Source organism: Notamacropus eugenii, chromosome 2, assembly GCF_028372415.1.
Source record: "Notamacropus eugenii isolate mMacEug1 chromosome 2, mMacEug1.pri_v2, whole genome shotgun sequence".
Taxonomy (NCBI): Eukaryota; Metazoa; Chordata; class Mammalia; order Diprotodontia; family Macropodidae; genus Notamacropus; species Notamacropus eugenii.
In genome coordinates this window covers 169,500,917-169,508,961 of record NC_092873.1, presented here as the reverse complement: position 1 = coordinate 169,508,961, position 8,045 = coordinate 169,500,917, and the positions used below count along the sequence as shown (strand labels likewise).

The 8,045-nt window shown below is 35.3% G+C and overlaps 1 pseudogene; it reads left to right on the top strand.

Annotated features, from left to right (window-relative positions):
* Positions 1-915: 915 nt before the first annotated feature.
* On the top strand, positions 916-4,643 carry LOC140522880 (ubiquitin-like-conjugating enzyme ATG3; annotated as a pseudogene).
* Positions 4,644-8,045: the final 3,402 nt, after the last annotated feature.

The window sequence follows — 8,045 nt, the reverse complement described above, 5'->3', positions numbered from 1 at the left end:
ATATATTTTAGAAATGAGGACTTTATCACAGACACTAGTTGCAAAAATTCTTTCCCAGTTTTCTAATTCCCTCCTAATCTTGGTTGCATTGGCTTGTTTGTGTAAAAACTTTTCAATTTAATGTAATCAAAATTATCCATTTTGCATTTCATAATGTTCTTTCTCTCTTATTTGGTCATAAATTTCTCTATAAAATTGACAAATAAACTATTTCTTGCTCCCCTAATTTGTTTATAGTATTAGCATTTATATCTAGATCATGTACCCACCTGGACTTTATCCTGCTTTACTACTTTAGGGATTAGTCTATGCCCAGTTGCCACCATACTATTTTCCAGTTTTTCCAGCAGTTTTTGTCAAACAGTGAGTTCTTATCCCAGAAGCTGAGGTCCTTGGGTTTATCAAACAGTAGACTACCATAATCATTGACTACTGTGTCTTGTGTACCTAACCTATTCCATTGATCTACCCCTCTCTTTCTTAGTACCAAGTGGTTTTGATGATTGCTGCCTTATAATACAATTTGAGACCTGGTATGGCTAGGCTACCTTCCCCAGTATTTCTTTTCATTAATTCCCTTGATAATTTCTGAACGATGTGATCAACAAGATGGTGGCCTGGACATTTTCTTCAATTGTCATGAGATCTCAATCTATTCACAATAGAAATTATTCACAGGAGATAAACCAATTACTGCTGTTTCTATGGTCTAGGATATGGTGAAAAATAGTGAAGGCTAATCCCTAATTCCTAAGCAGTCACTCAGCAATCCCTAATTTACTAGGCATCATAGTCTGAAAGGGTTATACAAGCATACTCATGAGCTTGCAATAGTGCTCCACTCTCTCTGTCTCCTATCTCCAAAAGGAAAGCCGAAAAACAGAAACTTTTCTTCCTAGGACAACAGCATACATTATGCTGTACTGTCACAGAGAACTAAAGAAAAGAGGAAATAGAAGCAAGGTGCCAGCATGGGAAAGGGCTCCACAAGGCCTAAAGGAAAGGGAACTGGAATCTAACTCGAGTAAGTTCAATCCCCTCTAGCAGAGACTGGGGCAGTAAATAGTGAATTCCCAGCCCTGGATGAGGTTGAGACAAATTTAAGATCCAGCTCTTGTGGAAACCATTATGAAAAGGGGAAAAAAATGTGGGGTGGGTAATAGAGGAAATAAAAAGAAAAAACAAACAAAATTAAAATTATCAAATATCACAGGAGAAAGACAACTCAGTTAAAGTCATTGAGCATTAACAAATAAATCAACAGGGATATGACAATAACAGAAGGGAAAATATAAATGAGAAGCAAAGGACAACCATCAAAAAAGCACAATCTCTATAAGAGCAAAAACATTTTGCTCTTGAAAACTGGATAGAACCTCTAGAAACAATTTATGGATTACACGTCTCCCAAAAGAATTAAACAACATCAAAATTAACAGAAATAATGTGTTACTTGCAGAGAACTTCTGAACACAGATATTATATGAAATAAACCACAGATTGCCCCAAAAGAAACTTTAAGATACAGAGTAGCAAAATTTAACAATTACACTAGCAAATAAAATCTTCTGCAAATGACTTGGAGAAAAATGTTCAAAGGCAAAGAAAATATAAACATAGACACAAACATTTAAAACTGTCAGTCTTAAAATCAGAAACAAATCAATGTTACAATACACCAAGAAGAGATGTTGTACCCAAGGGAAGCAACATGAGAATATCACAAAAAACTCTTGTCCAATTAGTACTTCTAACATTTACAGAACCATTTCAAAAGTAGTAGGGAGGGAGGGATCCTTGCTTTACAGTTGCATGAGAAATAATTCTATTAATTCCCCAATATAATTTATGGTTTTAGATAAATGTTTTTTGGTAATTTTGGTAATTTTTTGGTAATTTGGTTTTCCTACACCTCTGCCTTTTGATATCTGACATAAATTAATGCTGTAAATTATCATTTTTTCTGCATTTATTAATGCCAAAGTTCTTTTAAAAATGATTGGTTATGTTAATTTTCTCATTTTAATGCATCTTTTGGCAACTTATAGAAATCCAACTTGGTCATGGTGATTTAAATAAAAAAGATATATTGATGTGGACTTTTTTTTTATCCATGTTTAATATTTTTATGTCAACATTTATAGTGTAGATTCAAATTTTATTCCAGCCTTTGACAATTACCCCCAGGTCCCTGAACAAGTCTGGACTATCCCCCTCTCTCTAAGTCCCTTTACCATTTAATTATTCAAATTTAGTTATCTAGTCATTGGTTCATTCAAAATCTCTGTCTTGTGTTCTGGTAATATTATTGCATTTATGCTTCTTTAGCTATCAATCCATTTATTTTAGATCCTGGGTTTTGGCATATTGTTGAACACAAAAATTCTCATAATTCTTATTTCTTATCAGTTTTGATATTCCCTTACGCATTTTTATTTATTTGATTTGATTCACCAGTCTTTAAAAAAATAGCCTGTTTAATTCTTTCAATAGTCTTTATAAAGATTTACATTTTAATACTATTTATTGTTTCTATAATATTTTCCATGTTATCATTTTCCTTCTTATATCCAGTACTTTATATTGTGTGCTTATTTGGGATATTTCTGTGGATTCTCTCATTTTTAAGATCTCGTTGTTTTAAAAAGAGGTATCTTGTGATGAATGTGTTTTATTCTGAGGAACATTTTAACTATATTCCCCAACTTTAACTGTCTTGTGTTATTGCATTAAATCTGTCTATAATTATTATTGATGTGGTCTTCAACTCATTCATTATTCAGTTATTTTTTATTATTAGGTCTCCATTTCGGTTGTAATTTTTTATTTGTCTTCTCTGTTTTAATTATTATTTTGTATGCTATGTCTAAAAAGGATGTGTTTGGTATTTCTGCTTTTATATGTTTATTTAAAATTTCTCTGTGTCCTGACACATGGGCTATTTTTTAAGCATATCATATGATAGCAAAGAAATATGTATGCTCTTATTGTTTCCATTCAGAGAATTCCATAAATATTTGAGTTCTACCATGTCTGTTTGTTTGCTTTTATAGTTTCATTTTTGTGTACCTTTCTCTAAGATTTATCCAGATATGATAAAGGAATATTGACTATTTACCCAATAAATAAATTCATGTGATAGGTACTATGTTAGCTACTGAGGATGCCAAGACAAATATAAAACATCTCCTGTCCTCGGAACTCAAGGAGTATACAACTTATCTAGGGTAATTGCATGTACATATATTTAAGAGTTTTCCAGAACACATATTGCCTGTGCAACACAGACAAATCACCTAACTTTGCACTATTTTAAACATATCTGTAAGACTTGAAGTTGTAAAGAAGTTGACAATCATCTTTGCTAAAAAGAAGTTCCTCATAAGGAACTCCCTAAGCAATCAAAGCACAGGTCTAGAACACTATCATTATTCCCTATGCAACACATACAAGGGAATTTGAGGGAAGGGGAAGATAACACAATTTACAAATGCTGATACAAAGGCATAGCAATGAGAGATAAAATGTCCTTTAGAGAAAGAAAAAGGAGCTCAATTTGGTTGATATGTAGAAGATATGAAAGGTTTGAGAAAAGAAGAGACTGTGTGGAATGACCTAAACAGTGGCAAATGGAAGAGTGAATCTACTAGGAAAATATGAAAGAATTATCATAATAATATGAAGGGCTATATTCAATTAAGTAACATAAATTTGTAGACAACCCAGTCAGCATGTGTTCATGATTTTCTTTGACTTTGTTAAGCAATATATGAATAGAAAGAAAGAAGATGTTGGTGAACTAATTTAAAGTTGAGTTTTACTAAGGTGTTAGAAGAAATGGCCTGGAGTAAGGTATTGGAGTGGATAGGGTAGGAATTGCAACAATCCTGGAGAGATAGTTTAGATACAGATTGTAAAGGATTTTAAATGCCAAAGAGTGGAATTTGCATTTGATTTTGGTATCAATAAGAAGCCAGTAGTGTTTTATGAGTTATTCATCAAAGAGCAAGCATTTACCAAGCATTATGTGTTATTACAGGTATTACAGGAGACATAGAAGTAGTTAAGGAGATTACCTGGGAAAGCAAAGATGGTATAAAACTTCATAACAGCTTAACTTTATGCATTTAGGAAGAAAAGTAAGATGAGAAAGCAGCAGCAGACATAGAAGAATATAAATAAAGTGGGCTTTTAGATACAGATGAAACTACTCTAGACACAAAGAAAATAGTAAAAACTAACAATGCTAAAAATGATGTTGGAAGTGAAGATGCCATTTTATAAACCAGATCTTATTATCTTTATATAAAATATGACAAATATTATCAGATTCCAAGATTCAGGTTACTTAGTTGTGATGAGCCACAGCAACTTTTAATGGTATAAAACATGTATGAAGATATCAGTTAAGATCATATGAAGAAAACAGTAATAATAGAAAATCACCTTCATATTCTATCACCTCCCATGTGTTCAGTTCACCAATGCAGAAATGCTGACATGATGAAAAAAATCATTAAGATAGTTGCAGAAGGTCGAGGAGAAATTGGTGTTCATATATATCTTTTCATTTTCTTGAAATTTGTATAAGCTGTCATTCCAACAAAAGAATATATAACTCCACAAGATACTTCACCATGTAATGAAGAGATGATAAATTTTATGCCAATTATTGATTCTGATTTTATTTTATTGTTGTTTTTTTTTTTTAAAGCCAAAGAAAACAAAGTTTATTAAGGATTCGCCTAATTGGGTTGCCTCTTAAGGAGCCTAAGCTTTTGTAACGCTTGTATTCACAAGCGGGCCAGACACAATCCCAGCTAGACAGAGTCTGAGCTGGATTGAATCTGAGCCTGATTCTGATTTTAAAAGATCCAACCCATACCTGCATCCTTACTCACCAGTTAATACAATCTTTGTAATAAAGGGACTTGCATTTACTAAATCATTATCATCAACAACAAAAAAAATTTCATTGTACCACCCTTGTTTAATAAAAACCTATGTGCAAAGAAAAAGGAAAAAAAAATTGTACTGAGGCCTTGAGACACAAAGCAAGGCAAAACAATTTCTCCTATCTCAGGGAGCTCATATTCTACTAATAAGAGAAATAATATTAAAAATAAACAAGGTTGATAGAGTGTAAATGAAAGATAATCATAAATGCAATGCATTAGCTATGTTTGGGAAGGCCACAGGGAACATACCAGAAATGGCCTCATGCAGAAGGTAGAATTTGAACTGAATCTTGAAGGAAGCCAAAGAAGCCAGAAGGTGGAGTGGAGAACAGGGAGTATTCCAAGTATAACTCGGAGTTAGTCCATTAGTATGTAATTTTCCTTATTGGTTGAGATCAATGAAACAGCTGTGTGAGTTATGAGACAGAATTGGGAAGAGTGGGAGAGAAGTGATACAGGGTCTTCATTCTCTTCAGTCTTGGCAGTCTCTGCAGTCACTTCAAGCTCTGCAGTTGCTTCAGGTGCTTCAGGCTTCCAGCTTTAAAAGAGAAGATGGATGATGTCAACCTCCGCTGCAGGTTGCTGAAAGGGGAATAATAAAACTAGAAAGAAACTAGTACTAGAAAAGTTACCAGACTTCTTCATGCCCCATCCCCAGTTTACTATACTAGAGACTTTGGGAGTTTCCCACTTTGGATGAGATCTGAGACGATCCTGTTTGGCTAAAGTTATATCACTCTCAAAGGGAAAATTCTTTCACTCTGTATAGCCTGGTATAATTTCTCCTATATACAATTTCTCTAATTTATGTTTTCCTATCAACTTGGATAAATGGGTTTCTTTGATATTTGCTTGAACCTAAAAACTATATGTTCTAAACTATAAATATATACAGGAATAAAGAGATATAATTCTGGTCTGGTACCCCCTCTCTCTGAGGTAAATAGAGTGGTTGATTTCTGTTTCACACCTTTTGTTTTCCCTCTGAGCATGAAATTAAATCTCATTTGGAGAAGGATAGGGGGAAAAGAGGAGAGAGATGGCTATTTTGTCATAGCTATATTGGGGGACAGTTTCATTACATAGGCATAAGAATAAACAATGAAAAGGCACAGAGTAGGAAGATGGGATATATTTTGCAAAGAACAACAAGGCCAGGATCACTAAATCTTAGGAGATATAGATGGGGTTAAATATAGGCTCTCTAGAAAGAAAGGAGCTAAATTATGAGGCACTTAAATACCAAACAAGGGGGTTTATATAAGAAGCTGTGCTACTTGATTACAGAGACATGGAATGGTCAGAATGGTCATAGAAAGAACTTTTTCGTTGCCAAGAGGAAAATGGACTAGAGTGAGGAAAAATTTGAGGCAAGGAGATCAAGCAGGAGGCTACACGAATAGTCCAGGTATGGAGTGATGAGGCTCAGTACCAGACTCTTGACTAGGTAAGCAGGGAGAAGATGACATAGGAGGGATGTTGAAAAAGTAGAAAATTGACAACATTGATATCCGTGTGATTGAGAAAGAAGTATCAAGAATGACAATAATGAGGGGCAGAGATAAGATGGAAGAGTAAAAGCAGGGACTTACTTGAGCTTTCTCCCAAACCCCTCCAAATACTTGTGAAGAATGACACTAAACATATTCTACAGCTGCAGAACCCACAAGATGATGGACTGAAGAAGATCTCTAGCCCAGAGACAGCCTAGAAGGTCAACAGGAAGTATCTGTCACACAAACTGGTAGTACAGCATGGTCCAGAGTGGACCATGCCAGCACAGACAGGGCCTGAGCAAGCTTCAGGGGACTGAATCACTGGAAGCTGTGGCATATTCCAGACATTTTGGCCCATAAATGCCCAAGACAGCATAGAAGGTCAGTGGGAAAACTCTGTCAGACCTGGGTGAGAGAAGAGCTCATTCTGGCCACAGCCCCCCAGGTGGCAGAGGGGTTGGTGGAGTCCACAGCAGTCCCAGCAGGAGCAGCAGCAGTGGAGAGCTCTAGGTCCACAGATTGTGGGGAGATGGAGTGGCTAATCAGAGGGAGATTGCAGAAATCTCTTTGCTGGTGCAAAGGCAGGATTCTCTTGCTTTCCCCTACTTGAATCTGTGTCACAGTCCTGGGTGGTGGTCCTGGGGTGAGGAGGAGTGCTGGTGTCATGGAACTTGTGACAGCAATGGAGAGAAAATCCTCACAATTTCAAGGAAGAAAAAAATGCCTGAGGTCACTCACAGACCAAAGCACAGACCAGGAGAGGAGGAAACACCTCTATTTTGATGATACAACCTTGGAAGAGCTAAAAATTTGTAGGACAACTAGAAGTGTTTCAGAAAACAGCTGCACAAAACCCCTGAAGTTTGAGACAGTGCACCCACCTGCCCCTGCAGTGGAAGCAGAGAACTACATTGACAAAGAGCTCAAAAGTCAAGAAATTGTCTGGAAAAAATGAACAAACAATGGGGGGAAAAGCAGACTATTGAATCTTACTTTGGTGACAAGATCAAAACATATAACCTGAAGACAACAAAATCAAAGCTCCTACATCCAAAGCCTCCAAGAAAAATTTAAATTGGTCTCAGGCCATGGAAGAACTTAAAAAGGATTTTGAAAATCAAGTAAGAGAAGCAGAGGAAAAATTGGGAAGAGAAATGAGAGTGGGAAAGAAAATCATGAAAAATGAGTCAACAGCTTGCTAAAGGAGACCTAAGAAATTCTGAAGAATATAATGCCTTAAAAATAGACTAACTCAAATGGCAAAAGAGGTCCAAAATGCCAATGAGGAGAAGAATGCCTTAAAAATCAGAAATGGTCAAATGCAAAGGGAAGTCCAAAACCTCACTGAAGAAAATAATTCCTTAAAAATTATAATGGAAGAGATAGAAGTGAATAACTTTATGAAAAATCAAGAAATTATAAAATAAATCCAAAGGAATGAAAAATAGAAGACAACATGAAATATCTCACTAGAAAAAACAATAGATCTGGAAAATAGAACGAGGAGAGATGATTTAAAAATTATTGGTCTACCTGAAAGCCATGATCAAAAAAAAAGACCCTAGACATCATCTTTCAAGAAATTATCAGG